Source organism: Phalangium opilio, unplaced genomic scaffold (assembly GCF_054372755.1).
Source record: "Phalangium opilio isolate 3A_F unplaced genomic scaffold, DU_Popi_V2 ptg000024l_1, whole genome shotgun sequence".
Lineage (NCBI taxonomy): Eukaryota > Metazoa > Arthropoda > Arachnida > Opiliones > Phalangiidae > Phalangium > Phalangium opilio.
Window position 1 is genome coordinate 7,176,855 of NW_028324155.1, and position 15,660 is coordinate 7,192,514.

At 36.4% G+C, this 15,660-nt stretch overlaps 1 protein-coding gene and 1 long non-coding RNA gene across 27 annotated transcripts in view; one reads left to right on the forward strand and one right to left on the reverse strand.

Moving 5' to 3' along the window:
• Positions 1–15,660, forward strand: part of LOC149692534 (uncharacterized) — a 211,215-nt gene that overhangs the window by 193,128 nt on the left and 2,427 nt on the right. The window lies entirely within an intron of this gene.
• The window catches only part of LOC149692542 (uncharacterized), a 33,587-nt gene that overhangs the window by 12,675 nt on the left and 5,252 nt on the right, over positions 1–15,660 (reverse strand). Inside the window, exons 3-6 of one of the 13 annotated variants that reach the window (XR_016382779.1) lie at positions 2,663–8,438; positions 2,507–2,582; positions 2,056–2,381; positions 146–1,740 (exon numbers count right to left, since the gene is read on the reverse strand). This is a non-coding gene — a long non-coding RNA (uncharacterized LOC149692542). Of the gene's footprint in view, positions 1–145; positions 1,741–2,055; positions 8,439–15,660 lie in introns of all 13 variants that reach the window. The other 12 variants (XR_016382780.1, XR_016382785.1, XR_016382786.1 and 9 more) reach the window with 12 other exon arrangements.

Consider the following 15,660-nt stretch of genomic DNA (forward strand, 5'->3'; position numbering starts at 1 on the left):
AAGAAATAAATAATAATTTTTCTATCTGTATTTGTTTAAAGGGAGTATGAAGTATGAAACCTTCAGAAAGGATGCATTGAAGGGTTATCTTACCCTTTAAGTTAGGAAACGTTTTAAATCGTGTTTTGAAATGTTTCAAACTTACCTTGAATTCAAGTCATAAGTTTTCTGTCCTTCGAAGCGAACAATGTACAAAGAAAATCCGCGAAAAAGGCCATCTCATGTACTATTATCGAATTTTTTTTTTTTTTGTTCATCTAACGATATATCCAGTTGTTCTAAAAGTACACGGGCAAAATGCCAACTTTTTCGGGATTTGTTTTTTTTTTTTCCGTATTTTTCGCAACATTTTTTCCGCTCTGGAAAAAGTCGCTGAGAACAATTCGACAAAAGATTTTAGTCTCCAAAGTATATTTTTTTCTTTTTTTGCTTTCTTTATCTATCTTCCTTTGGGGTTCATATAGAAATTTTTCGTATTTTTTTACTCGGGGAACTTTGAGTTTTGGACGAAAAAAAAATATTTTATATATATATATATATATTTATAGAAGAAAAAAGTGGGTTAATTTTGTTTGCGGTTCAGTATATACTGTCATAGAATTCATCTTTTAAACAAACAATCAAATTAAATTGTTTCCTGACCCGGAAATGCACCGAGCTTCCTTACCTTTTTTAAAAAATGCTTAGATAGGATGTCTTTAAAGTATCAAAACCATTTGGTAAAGTTCTAATAAACTTGGGCCTTATATAAAGATCGTTAGCGTTCAAATTTAAAATATTTGTTAAGCCTCGTTTTGAATTTGAAAATCGCGTGCTCTGCAGTGAAATTGAAACCGAGGCTTAACGAATATTATCGTATTCACTGTGAATACCATAATATTCGTTAAGCCTCGGTTTCAATTTTGTATAAGGCTTGGCGTTATCAATCATTCATGATGTATATATATAAACACTAACAATATTGTTAAGCCTAATTCCTCTAATTTGCACCGTCATGTTGTACTACCTAATCACACACAAACACTATAAATGTACTTCGCACGTTTTCCTAATCCAGTTTAGTTTTTAATTTCCTTTTGAAAAAAAACGAAGCGATTGAAAAACAAATTAAGCTTTTAGTTTTGGTGTAGCAGAATTGAACGACCCCAGTTAACCCCTAGCTGTTTTGGAGAATTAATCTATACAGGGTTAGCGGCGTAGGAGTGAGTCTTTTGGAGCAATGGTATAATGTCACCGACAGTTCCCCCTTGTGTCTTTCGTTTTAATAAACGCAGCGGGCTTCCAAACCAGTGAACAAAACATTTTCTCTCGCAAAAGAGAGTTGAAATTTTCTCCCGAAATTGCGCGAATCGTGTCGCGCCAAAACCTTTTTAATTAATGATGATATTTTTGTTGGTAAAACATCTGGATTGGAAATCTGCCTTCCTATACCTCACCACCACCACCGCCTTCTTTTATGTCCATTTCAAATGGCCCGGTAAAGTTTGGGTGTATATATATATAAATATTTTGTTTAAATTTCCTTGAATCCATTCTTTAAAAATTTTGAACCCAATTTGACTTACGGATGGTGTAAAAGTTTTAACTACGTTTTAGGTTTACTGTCTAGGAGGGGGTTACACCTTTTTTAAACAAAACTCCTGTCTTTTGCAGAATGATTTTTAGGGAAAAATTTAAAGGTATATAAAGTTTAAAATTGTCCCTCTCTTTTTGGCTTTGGTCTCCGAGAGCGAAGTTAATCTGTCGGAAAAAGGGAAAAGTCAAACGAAAATTAATTGACTTTAAATTTACCTCCCGAGGCAGTCGCGATAATTTTTTAAAATTTTTGTTTAATCTTAGTTTTAATTAGACCATGATATAACAGAAATGACGACCATCTTCCAATGTTACTGAAAGACAGACAGACAGAAAACGTTCTTTAGTATTAATTAGCCCTTGGTCCATGCGAAGCAATTAAAAATTAGTTAATATAAAAGTGGAGCGTTACTAACAGACAGATTAAGCTAAGTCTTTCTTATTATAACACGAGATCACGTGATAATTGCTTACACTTACCAGCTAAATTAGTTTGTAATTCCAACACCTTTTAAGTACCCCAAACAATTTCTTCGCCGCCCTGGAATCTATTTGACCTTACGAACCTTTGAAAAATAAAAAAACATTGGCCCCTCGAAGTGGCATTACTCACATCAGCACCTTAGGAAAAATGGTACCTCCTCCTTGATATGAGCGAACAATTCCACGTAGAAAATGGCGCCCTCACTTGAAAATGAATCAAAAAGAGAAAGAACCCTCCCAAGTAATGCGCGTGCGTCACACTGCGTTTTAAATTAAACTTTTTTGATTTCATTTTTCACTTTCACGTGCCTTGACAGATTGATCTGGTGGCAAAAAAATAAAGAAGAAAAAATACATTTTTCATCATAGACCCTCCCATCTCATAGAAGTTCCGTGACAATGATAAATGTTTGAAGTTAGGGATGTAGTTTTTAAAAAAAAAATGTACCATTTCTTGTATTTGACGTGTCTAATCGACGAGTAAGGTTATTACGTTGTTAGATGATCGATATAATGATCTTTCTCTAAAGGTCAAGTGTGAAAGGCATATTTCGTCTATAAAACTATTGGTATGTGGAAATAGCGTCACTCTGATGGTACTTACCCTTGATGACAGCGCCCCTAGTTGGTTTCGTATACTTGTTATCTATGTTTCTGGTGCCTTCGAAGTCAAAAATATCTTGAATAACCTGTTTTGTTCATATGGCCTAGCTAGTCTGCTGGGCTAGAAATATTTTTTTTGGTTTTTCCAAGGGGTGCATGCGCCGTGGTGTTTTCTTTTTATTTTAAGATAAATTACTTCGACGACGGCTTTCCTAAATACATTCCGGTGTATGTATGTATTATTTATAATATAATTTGAAGCGTAATGAAGTGAATAGTGTATACAATCATCCGATTGTTCTTTGGGTTTCCGGGCGTTTCATTATAGATACATAGACTAATATCACGCTAGGACTTGTTTCGTTTTATGTAGTTCGGATGGAACAAACTATGAGGCGCTGTCTGTAGTTGAACCAAACGAAGTCTTCGGTTTTGCAGACAGTGCACGGTCCTTTGTGATAAATTAGTCCGTGTCTTAGATGCACCCTTGCGTGAGCTAATTATGTTAATTTTTCCGTCTATGTCCCGAGGCTATGGATGGCCCAAACCGTTCTTGCTTGCATGCAATGGGAAAGCATTTTTTTTTAATCCAAGGACCATTTCTTACCATTATATATTTGCTTAATAAGATATGGTATTTTTACCCTCCGAATATTATGTCACTAAGGACAAGTCAAAGTGATTAATTGCTATTAATAAGACATTACATTCCTTTGGTGTCTTAGACTGGACCAAGAAAAAGGGACAGCTTTTTGAATAATGATACGGACAGACTCTGTTATAGATTCAGGATGATATTAAAACTATAGCTCTAGATTCTTGTAATACCATCAACATAATTTCAAGTAGGCGGACTGTGAACCCAAAATCTTACTGGTCAGTATACTTGAACCATAGAGAACCATTGGGAGTGTCCGTATATCATTGGATAGTTTTGCACTATTGTAAGAAATATGAATATGAAAATGTATACATCCCTAAGAATAAGGGTTGCGGACCTGACCGGGACCCCCATTGGATGATGGATTGCGCCAACCATAGCTATCTTCAAACCAGGAGGAAACCTAGATACCTACTCAAATGAGGGTGCGAGTTATGGGAGGAGTTAAGGGTTAGGTTAGACCAGTCTTTGTCCCTCCCTGGTTTGACCAGCGTCCCATGGACCCAAAAACTGACCATTAGAACTTGGACGGACACTCAACTTTCTTTCTTTACCAAAACCATTCATCATACTCGAAGTTATTTAGATATTGTTGTCAGACGTATTTCAGTGTTACTTGTTAAGCCTTGCCAAGTATCCCTCACCTCGGGAGGAAAATGACCAGGGCCCACTACTTGGTCTGGTGTATAAAAATAGACGCTAGCGGGTGGTGGTATCGTGGTTTTTGTATGGGAAGTATATATGTTTAGGAATGGTTTTAAAATTGAGTTTAAGGCAAGGCGGGGGTGCTACCATTAAATTCATGAGACTTGGATTGAAAACGACACGGGAAACGATAACGTATAGCTCCGTGGCTTGATGGGCACAGCACCCACGTGAAATTGAGTGTCCATCCATTGGTCTATTTGAACCCTCCCTCTCTCTCCAGTGGTCCAGGGGTTTTATATATGTATATAAATCGACCATAGTTGTCATATAGCCAAGGCTTACCAATATCAACGTTGTTGAAAGCGAGGAAGGACTATACGGGACAGTGAACGACGCGGACCCCGCACCACTGTCTTTGATGAATCGTTGTGTTTTCGAGTGAGATAATCTTGGAGTGTCTGGGGCGAAAGGACCCCCTGAAAAAATACGTTTTAAAGCTGATATGGTGGGGGCATGCCCCGTATATTGTGTAGAGGGTCAGAAAAATAGCTTTAAAATGAACTTTTAAAGTTGGGGAGAGAATCCTTGTTGAAATGTGTGGGGAGAAAAATTGTTATTCAAAGATATGTTATGTTTTAAACGTGCATGGTGGACTTTGAAGTTTGAATCTTCTAGGGGATAGGGGCGCTTTGTTGCAGTAAAAAATGGAGGGTCACCAGCAGCAAGGGTAGATTAGGGCTCTAGTTTATCAAGGCCAGCACTGTTTAAAGTTAGGTGCACTGAGTTACGTAACAAAATTTGAAATCAGCTACTTCGCCGGTCCTCTTTTAAAATTGCAGTCCATGGTAAACGGTAAACACCGAAATAAAAAAAATACTTAAAAATCAGTTGGCGAGGGTTCAAAAAAATGTTTATCCCCCTCAATTGTGATTGGTTAAAACTAACGAAAGGTGCATGATTTGATGATAGATGGTGTATATCTGATTGCCGTAGGTACCCCGTGGTGCCTACAAGGGCGTCACTTGACTCATACTCCTTTTCTTCTTTCTATCGGGATTTAATTTTCCAAAAGTCTGTGCCGCCGCGTATGACCCTCTCCTCTCCTTTATCCATCCCTGCATATAGTTTGAAAGAAAAACTAGCGCGAGATTCGTTGAATATTGGGTGTAAATGATAAATGACTTGGCCCGTTTTCTCTCTCTCTCTCCTTTTGGAAAACTTGGAAAAGAGTGAAAGAATAATGGATAGATTTTTTTCTTTACTTTTCTTACCAACCATCCCCCCATCCCACCCGTCTCTCTTTCACTGATTACTTCCAACTTAAAATAAAAATTAATCTGACTAAAATTTCTTCTAACCATCCTCATTTGAACGTCGGATCGGTATTGAAAAAGATCTCGACGCCTTACCGATAAATCGATTCGCCAATAAAGCAACCTGCATGCATACACTTCTAACCCGCGCTGGGGTAGCCGGGTGTGCCCAATGTGTGTGTGTGTGTGTGTGTGTGTGTGGGCAGAGGGGACCCAGAACCCAGTTGAGCTAAGCCTTGGACTAATTAATCGGAACGCCAAATTTTTCATTGTTAAGCCTAACAGAATTTTTTTTCTTCTTTCTTTCTTTCTTTTACTTTCTTGTTCATATTCAAAACTAGAGTGTTTAAGAAATGGCGCCCGATAACGTGAAGGCGTGCACGAGAAAAATCACGTGCTATTTTTAATTTTCATTTTCAAACTAGGCTTAACATCTAAAGTTGGCTTCACGTTGACTTGCACGTTTTCCAGTACGTTTCTTAAACTTTCTATAATGTGGATGGAATTCTTAGAACAAAGTTTGAGGCGTTTAGCTTTCTCTCTCTCACACACGGAGTTCGTTCAGGGGCAGGCAACACGGGTATACCCGGTTGGTTCTCTCGAAACCTTAATGTCTTTTTTGTAGCATCGTTAGCAGTGGCAAGCTGTTACATTTTTGCTGCGCAGAGTTTTGCCGCCAAGGAAGGTCCCAGCGCGCCGGTTTTACTTAAAAATTATAAGGAAAGAGGGGTGTGTTTTAGGGGGGGGGGAATTCTTCCTTAGCCTAATTAAGGAAAGTTAGAAAAGAACACTGGTTATCACAAAGACCAGGAGGAAAAGCGTTCCGAAAAGTTCATTTATCATAAAAGGCGAACTGAACTTGTAGGGCGTTCTTGCTTCACGAAGGAGACCACGCCGTGATTTTTTGACACACTCTCTCTCTTCTGAGTCTTCTCTCTCTCACTCTCTACAAAAACTGTCTTAGAAGTTGGTTGGGCTTGTTTTTTTCTTCTAAGACTTGTTCTATAACCATGGATGAAAAATGACTGGGTATACAACAAAAAATGTATTATACAGTTTACCCAATGAAAATGCGTCGAGTTTTTTTTGGTTTGTGGATGATGGTGTAATAGTAACTATAGTTTAAAACTTAAGAAAGAGGTTTTCAAACTTTTTAGAGTTTCAGGGGTAATTTTATAGCAATAAGTCGCCCCTAGGGGCAAAGTATTTACTTCAGGTTAATTAGACGTTAATTTTTGAGTGACCATTAATATTTTGTTTACAATGAACGTTTTATGTAACATGGCCTCATTGAACCTAACACTTAAGCAAATGTATTACTAACCTTACTAAACCTAACCGCAACTTTACCTTAAGCAAACCTATTACAAACCTTAACCAAACCCTATTTAAAACCTTACTAACCCTAACCCAACTTTAACCTAACCCTAACCAAACAAAACCAACACCGTAAATATAATGGAGAGGTTCAGGTTTCTGTCTAATCTCCTGTTTTAGGCTTAAGTTACTCGGTTTTTTTTCATCTTGTGCCTACTGTTTTAAAATAAGGTGTCTTTTTCACTTTATGAAGATAAATGTAAAATAATTAATCACAAAGTAGATTTTTCGAATTCTTTCCTTCTTTTTTTACGTTTGGATAGGAGACTTTAGCCACGTAATTTAGTGCGCGGATTTTTTTTAACTTACGTTGTAACCTCGCTTTCTTATAAGGACGGGGTTATTAGAAGAGAAACAACAGTGGGCCTCGGTCGGTCGGCGGGTCGGTCCACCAATGGGATAGGGTTTATATAAGTACGAAGTGAGTAATGATTCAAAGCTGAAAAATGGCAAGAAATCGGTAAAAGAAATATATATTTTTCTTCTGGTTTTCGGATAGGGGTTTATGAAATGACGAATGGTTTAAGAGGAAAGATGAGCTATGTCTGATTATGATTCAGCTACCGGCTCTTCTTTATGTATTTTCATCCATTTTTTCCCAAAAAAACCAAGTACTCGTGAGTTTATTTCAATATTCCCCTGAATGTTCAACTTGAAGTCGTGTATAACTCGCGTGTTTGCTGAACACGTGACATTACTCTTACACCGTCTAGACACGATAAATCGTGTGCACGGAAATTCACAAGACTTATTCGCAAACCAAATGACATTAGTTTCAAAAATTAAAAAGCTAGGCTTAACGAATATTGGAATTTCTGTGCCCCAATATTTTTATACTCTCTGTGAAATGAAAATTTTCATCAATAATTAAGAGTATCTTCTTCAAACGGTTGAGATTCAACGCCTAGAAGATGGGAAACTGACTCCAAATTGACCTTAACTCTAACCTTAGCTGCAGATTGCCATCTTATCCCTAAAAAATCAACACCAACATCGATATTCAAGGAAAATTTCGTCAAGACTCATGGAACCCCCCCTGGCCGTCTAAAAAAGTCGGGGTATTTTTTGGCAACCATAAATTTGTCTCCCTAAAAACTGGAAGACTTATAGTTTGCCCTGGGGGGGGGGGTAAGGGGTTGCGTGGGAGTGATGAGAGAGAGAGAGAGAAAGAAATCCTTTTGAATCGATGCTCCAAATTTTTGTACGTTTATCCAATTCACCCTTTTCTTTGGGTAGGGTGGGTCTTTTCTTTAGCGACTTAGGGGTACTATACGCCCCCCATTCACCCCCTCTCTGGAAAAATCTTACGTTCCCCTTGCTTTTTTTTATTGGGAGTTTGCGGACTTCTTCCTCCGCTGCTCCGGACGCGACAACCAAGCAAGGTTGGCTGCTAGGCCATTAACTATCTCCTACAAGAACGGCCTTTGGAAGAGCAATCTAGCCCCTACGCTGCTGGCCTCAATTGCTTCGTATCCTGATGCTAAAGAAAGAATCTTCGGGGTCCACTCTCCTCCTTGAAGCCCAAAAAAAGGGGTCCGAGGCGGAGAAAGCATCCCCTAGATACGAAAAAGAAGGGGGGAAGAAAAGAAAAAAAGAAATCCTTTGCTAGTTTTTCTGTCGTCTTGGTCATCTTTCTTATTCGTCTTCTTTTCAAAGTAAAGTAAACTTTGCTTTTCTTCTTCTTCTTAGCTGTTTTTTTTGGCGGTTTTTTTCTTCTTCGTGTAACGCAGTCGCAGTTCAGTTCAGCTCAGATCAACTCCGCGCACTTCTTCGCTATCCTGAAAGAAAGAATAAGATGTTTGTTACTTTGGTTGGAGGGAATTTTAAAATATCTTGATCTAAATTTTTCTCTATCTCTTGAGTTCCCGCTCAGTTTTATTATTAAGCTCCACCCCTTTTTAGTAAATTGGGGTTTAAATACGTACAGTTAAATATTCTTAGTGATGGAATATGTATTCCAATTGGTACTATATTTATAAATGAAGTCCCAATTCCCTATCTCTGAAGCTCCATGCCCTTTTTTCTAAATTAAGGTTAGTATATTTAATTTTTATTTTCCCAAAACGTAATTATTTTGTTTATCCAAATTTAAACCTTAGATTAAAAAAAATCTTGTATATACTTCACAACCCTATCCCTCGAGTTTCACTAAATAAATAAATAAATAAACTTCAAAATAAATAAAAACGAAAAATCTGCATTTGAAACAAACGGGAAGGGAAATTCTGACAGCAAAAAAAATCTTTAAAAACTATTTAAAATATTCTAAGATATTCAAAACTAGCTCGGGGAGGGGGCAACCTCTTGGTACCTAATTTACATATTGATTCTTGATGCTAGGAACGCTTTTTTCTTTATAAATATATATTTTTGAGCTGCGAAGCTTGCAAACTTTTGGGAAGTTCAGAAAACCAAGACAAAAATAAAAAAAACTAAAAACAAAATAGAACTTAAGAAGGGGCTTTCAAAAAAGAAAAAGATACTCTCTTCAAACTATCATTAGAGTTTAGTTTTTAGCTTGCTTTTTCTTTTTCTATCTAAACTCATGCAGCTCTTGTTTTTTGAGAATCAAAAGCGTATAGCTAGGAAGAAGCCTTGGATAAAAGTTGAGAAATTTTGTTCTCATAGCCTGTATTTTTTTCTCTCTCTCTACAGATTGTGTAGTAGAAGTTAGACTTATATCTAAGCCTTGGTCTTCCATTTTTAGATCTTCATCCCCGCCTCTTTTTGCGCGCTGGACTTGCCTTCAGCCTCCCTCTCCTCTCCTTCCTTTCAGGGTCTCGAATTTGTCTCGTGCTGAAGTCTTAGCGCGCGAACTCTGCAGTCGAAAATCCTCCTCGTACCAAAAAAAATTCTTTTGCGCTTCTTGGAACGTCGTTTGCTAGAAAATGCCTCGTTCGTTTCTTTCGGGTCAGAAGGGAATTATGGGATATGGGGAAGCAGGAGGGGGGAGGACCAACATCTTCCGTATAGTAGTATGAACGCGTGACAGTATCGAACCATGGATCAATATAATATGTGACCCACGCGCTTACATACGACAGTCAAGAGCCTTGCCGAAAATGTTTTTGGTGCGGAATTTTTTAGTATTTCTGATTTTTATTTTTTTTTTTTTTTATTGTAAAGGCTGTAATTTGATGTAGAAATGGTTTGCGCAGATTTCGGGGAACTTCAGAGGGTTAGCTGGTAGAAGCTGTCCAAGTAAATAAGACCCTCTTCGTATTAGCAAAGGTATATTGAGGATTTAGGTTATATGTTCAGCTTTGTCTGATTATTTACTGAATAAAGAACTTTATAAGGGGTTAAAAGGTCATTTCTGTAGTAGAAAGCCGCGCTTCTGAATACAATTTGAAATGAAAAACGCCAATTATTTTCTTTCTCTTCAGACTTAAAATATATTTTTATATATATAAAAAAATGTTTTTTAAAAACATCGCGCGTAAAAATCTTCCCAGACAATCTTCAAGATTTCGAAATTATTTCTTTCATTGAATTCTTTCTATGGCTTTTTTTTGTCAGTCTGGTTTTAAGTTAGAGTTCTCTTTAAGTCCCTGAGATATTAAAAGAACTGTTATACTAAATTGTGACGAATTGCTTAAACCGTCACGATGCGCTGCGGGGATTTTTGAGACGGTACAAGAAATATATATCTCCTTTTGTAGTATTTTTTTTAACAAATTTTATTTTCCAAATTTTATTATTTTTTTTCTGTTTCTATAATAATTTCTATGTTTTTTGATAATTTGTTTGGAATTTTAATTTTGAAATTGAAATCCAGTTTTCTAGAAATCCCACACGAATAAAAAAAATTAAAAACATCTTAGACGTATAATTATTTTAAAGTAAATTTACATATTTTGAAATTAGTCGCTTTATAGAATTGAATTTAGTGAAAGGCGTTTTAATATTCTATTGGCGTTTAAGAGTGCCATTGGCATTGAAGGTTGTATAATATGTACACGTGTATTTTTATACCTTTACCTTAATTTCAAGCGGGAAATTACAAATAAAAATTTTCTAAACCGCGTCATAGAAACACGTGCGTTTTTAATTCAGAAAATTATTATCTCCGCCCAGTCTCGGCCGTGGTTTTAAAACTATAAACCAGTTTCGTTCATTTAAAGAATTTAAAAATTAACTGAGAAATCTTAACACTAGTATTTTAAAAATTATATTATATATTAAAATGATATGAATTATTCTAAATGAACATCTTATCCTTGCCTTGAAATTCTAGTATAACATTTTAAAATTTAGGTATTATTTGTTCTCTATTTTAAATTGCGAATTTAAAAGCGTAAGCCTTTGCAAGATTACGTGTAAAAGGTAAAAGGAATCGAAGCAGCGGCTTGTGTGACGTAAGACATTTTCTCAAGAACTTAAAAGTTACTCCAAAAGGAGAGAGAGTGAGAGAGAGAAAGAGAAATAAAGAAAGAGAGAGAAAGAATCATCTATTTTCGTTATCCAGCGGCGTATAGGGTCATTTTTCAGACTTACTATCATTAATCTCGGTCAAATCTCCGAAACTTTGGAATCCTCACCAATAATAACCCTCATTAAAAATGTTTTAGCTCTTGAAGAAGAAAAAAAAAAACGGGCCACAAAACCAATCACGAAACGTAGACTGACTGGCACGAAAAGAAATCTTTCTTATAATAGAAGATTTTTTTTATTTCACTCTGTTCATCTTTCGATTTGGTTTTGTTGGCTCGCAAGTTAAGTTTCGTTGGAAAACGGTAAGAAAGGCCTGGAGGGCTTCGCATCGCGCCGTTTGATTTGAAATGTTAGTTTCTTGTTGAACATAATATAAAAAGGGAATAGCAATTTATCTGCTTCATTCTTATTGGCGTGTATTCATTTTATCTTCTTTTATATTCTTTCGCTTTTGGCTTTTCGAGTTTTGTCGAAACTAACTTCAAGTCTGCGTGCATGCATTCGAGTTTTCGATTTTAATTTATTTTTTATTTTATTTTTTAACTTTAATATTTCATAAAAATATTCTGTATATAATGAAGTTCAGACCAACCTACTTGATCGCGACTATTTTATTTTCTATCGGGTTTAATATTGGATATTTCTACGCATACGATTAGCTTTCACTGGCAAGTTAATCGAGTGTAGTTTATTCATTTGCGCGAGACGATATACCTAGTTTTTATTTTATTGGCGCGAGACGATATAGGTTTTTCGAATTTTTACTTCTTAATTTAAAACACGTGGATTTTAGGCGTAAAAGAATTGCGAGCGTTTTAGACATAGGGCCTAGAAGTTTTCAATTTTCAAATATTAAATAAATTTTTCAATTTATTTATTCCCCCGGTTTTTAGTTGAAGAAAAAAAATTAATTGAAAAATATGAAATATTATTTTAATTTACGTTTGAAGGCTAAATATTGGGCCCCTTCATCTTGTTTATTTTTTACGTTAGTGCGTTCAAATTAGTAAACGCACTAATCTGATTAATCTTAATTAACTTAAACACGACTTTAATTATGAGAAACTTCCCAAGGTTAGGTATAGTAACGCATTTATGAAAATCTACCTAAAATGCAATAATATTTTCTTTGTACTAATATATTTTTGGCGATATCCAACTGCGAACTTTCATTTATTATATTCACCCATAAACACAGAAAAAAAAGAAGAAACTTTTAGACAACTCGTCAGGGGTTCTTAAGCAGTTATTTCTTAAGATCCTGTAATATTCCTCCATACGAACCCAGGAGGCGGAACCCTGAAAAACGCCAAAGAAAAAATCCTTACCCATCCTCTCTGATGATGGTTGGATACGAGGGCTGGACACTCGGCAAAATTATAAATTTTAAAAATTCCTTAACCCTCTTATTAAATTTCACGCGCCTTGTTTTAAAATATCAAATTTCACGCGCAAACAATAGATAGATTGCCACGTGATAATGGATTATGGTCGCTCGTGCAGAGGAAGAGCGATATGAATTTTAAAGAGCTGTTAACAGGTATTTTTGGAGGGAAGTACGCGACCCCTCGAAACCTGTACCAGTGTCTGTTTGAGAATAACCGCGGAATATTCTGTCATTGGAGCTCATCCGGCTGATTGTATACACGCTCGTGTGATTCTATTTTATACCCACGTTTTTTTTTTAAATATGAAAAAAAAAATAAGAAAAAAATCAAACCCCCATGACAGACAAAACATAAAAAAAAAGATATTTTTCAACGCGCGCATCACGCTTTGAAATCTTTTGTATCAAATGCGCGTGATGTGTGGAATTCCACGTACATGTGCATTTTAGGGCGCGTGAAAACCTTTTTGCCAAAAGAAGGCGCCGCCATGTAAATTTTCCCTCCAAATATTTTTCTTATTTCTTAAAGATTTATGGTTTCAAAGACAGTGAGTGTCTGTGGGATTTATCAAAAATCACGTAGGTATGAAAATAAATACGAAATATTTCGGTATTACTGAAGAACAGGTTTTTGTTCCATAAATATATATAATTCTGAGCGAATTTTCGTGATAAGCCAATTATAAAAATCGCACATAAGCAGACGATACTTATCACCCAATTACAGCCCGTTACGATTGCCAACGTAAAAATTAAAATATTGGTGTTTAAAAATTATTATACGTAATTAAACGTGAATGCTGAATTAACAGCCTTAAAAACCATTTAGGCCTAAATTTGTAAATTTTGCAAAAGTCAAAAAAAAAAAAAAAAATTCATCCTCCTTTCCTCCCCATAAAAGTAATTAACCTTTTTAAAAACCTTTAATCAATTTTTGATGAGATGAGCAAACTTACAGCGAAAAGATAATTATCTGGACATAAATCATGTTTATACCTAACCTAAAAAAAACGTTAGGGAATAGGTACCAACCCATTTTCATAAAAGGTAAAAATTATATCAAAATTGTTGACATGCACTAATTAAGTGTCACTAGTTAAAAACTTAATTAAAAACGCAGCGTTATTTTTTTGCGCGTCGGGGTTATACGTTACACCACGCGAGGTATCACTAAATCACGCGTTAGCTACAAGTAGCAGCGCGTGAATTAAAGCGCGTACGTTTTGCGTTCGGGTGCTTTTTAAATTAGTTATTAGTGGGCTCCCCCCAATTTTTGCCTTCTAAAATAGATTAATCATTAAAAACTCTAGTGTTTTCGACGCCCGAGAGAGAAAAAGTTTCATTTTAAAAGATGACCGCTACCTATGCACTCTAGAAAGGGTATTTTTAACCTTTTTTAACTGGGTGCAAGGCTTAACTTTCAGGGAATTTAAACGTACAAGGCTTGGGTTTGGGAGAAGGTAAACGTACAAGGCTTAGGTTTTTGGAGCATGTAAACGTACAAGGCTTAGGTTTTTGGAGCATGTAAACGTACAAGGCTTAGGTTTTTGGAGCATGTAAACGTACAAGGCTTAGGTTTTTGGAGCATGTAAACGTACAAGGCTTAGGTTTTTGGAGCATGTAAACGTACAAGGCTTAGGTTTTTGGAGCATGTAAACGTACAAGGCTTAGGTTTTTGGAGCATGTAAACGTACAAGGCTTAGGTTTTTGGAGCATGTAAACGTACAAGGCTTAGGTTTTTGGAGCATGTAAACGTACAAGGCTTAGGTTTTTGGAGCATGTAAACGTACAAGGCTTAGGTTTTTGGAGCATGTAAACGTACAAGGCTTAGGTTTTTGGAGCATGTAAACGTACAAGGCTTAGGTTTTTGGAGCATGTAAACGTACAAGGCTTAGGTTTTTGGAGCATGTAAACGTACAAGGCTTAGGTTTTTGGAGCATGTAAACGTACAAGGCTTAGGCTTTGGGAGAATGTAATCGTACAAGGCTTAGGCTTAGGTTTTTGGAGAACGTAAACGTACAAGGCTTAGGCTTTGGGAGAATGTAATCGTACAAGACTTAGGCTTAGGTTTTGGAGAATGTAATCGTACAAGACTTAGGCTTAGGTTTTGGAGAATGTAATCGTACAAGACTTAGGCTTAGGTTTTGGAGAATGTAAACGTACAAGGCTTAACTTTGAAGAATGAAATTATTCACACATACATATTTTTTCTTTCATATAGGGGCTTGGGTGTTTTTCACAATAGAAACTTTTTCCCAAGATCCGCTAGTATGTCAAAGTTTCTAGCGGTGTGTGTGTATACCCCCTTTTCTTCTCTACACGTGAATGCGCCCAATGATTGAGTTTTCGAAATTGGTTTTTTACGCTACCTGAACAGGAATTTTTGGACCAAGCTCATTTCGTAGTCTCTCTTCTTCATAAATTGCTAAAAGAACTCGCTGCAACCCTAGCCCGGTGAAAAGCCAGGCAAGAAAAAAAAACTAGCGCGAGGTTTTGACGTAGTTTTTCTTTACACCCTAAGCCTTAGCTTCTGCTCGAGAAGGTTAAGCCTAATACTGGCGGTGGCAAGGCTTAGCCGTTTGTCTACCTTTTTTGGCGCGCGGTGTTAGTTAGTTTTCTGCATGGAATCCTAATTAATCTTCGTAAAAAATAACATCTCTCGACAGATCCGCTATATAGTTAAATAATTTAATATCTCAAGAAGTTGCTCCCTAGGCGCTGGCGGGGAAAAACTACGGCCAACTTGTAATATTTTTTTCTTTCCTTTTTGAGGAGTTACGACCCTGGCTAGATGAAGAAAGCCCTCACGTCTTTCCACCACCACCACCACAAACGAACGGATGAGGAAACTTAATTTTATACCAAAGCCATTCTTTCTTATCTTAGTATTTCTTTTTGTTTCTCACACTATACTACAAGCGTTTGAACTGAATTCTTTCGAGATGAAATGGAAAAATGGGTTAAATGTAATTAGGGTTAAAAAAAATGTAACCGCACCTTCTCTTTCATTGCGTAACTTTCGTTATATAATAGAGTTGATTTGCCTGCGCAGTTGAACCAAAGATGTGAATTGGAAAAATATTACTTCTCAGACAAAACCTTCTAGTTAGTATCGCGTATTTTGGGGGTACCGGATGGTGTCAAAATTAGGGGTCATTTGTGAAAAGGTTATAGCCCGA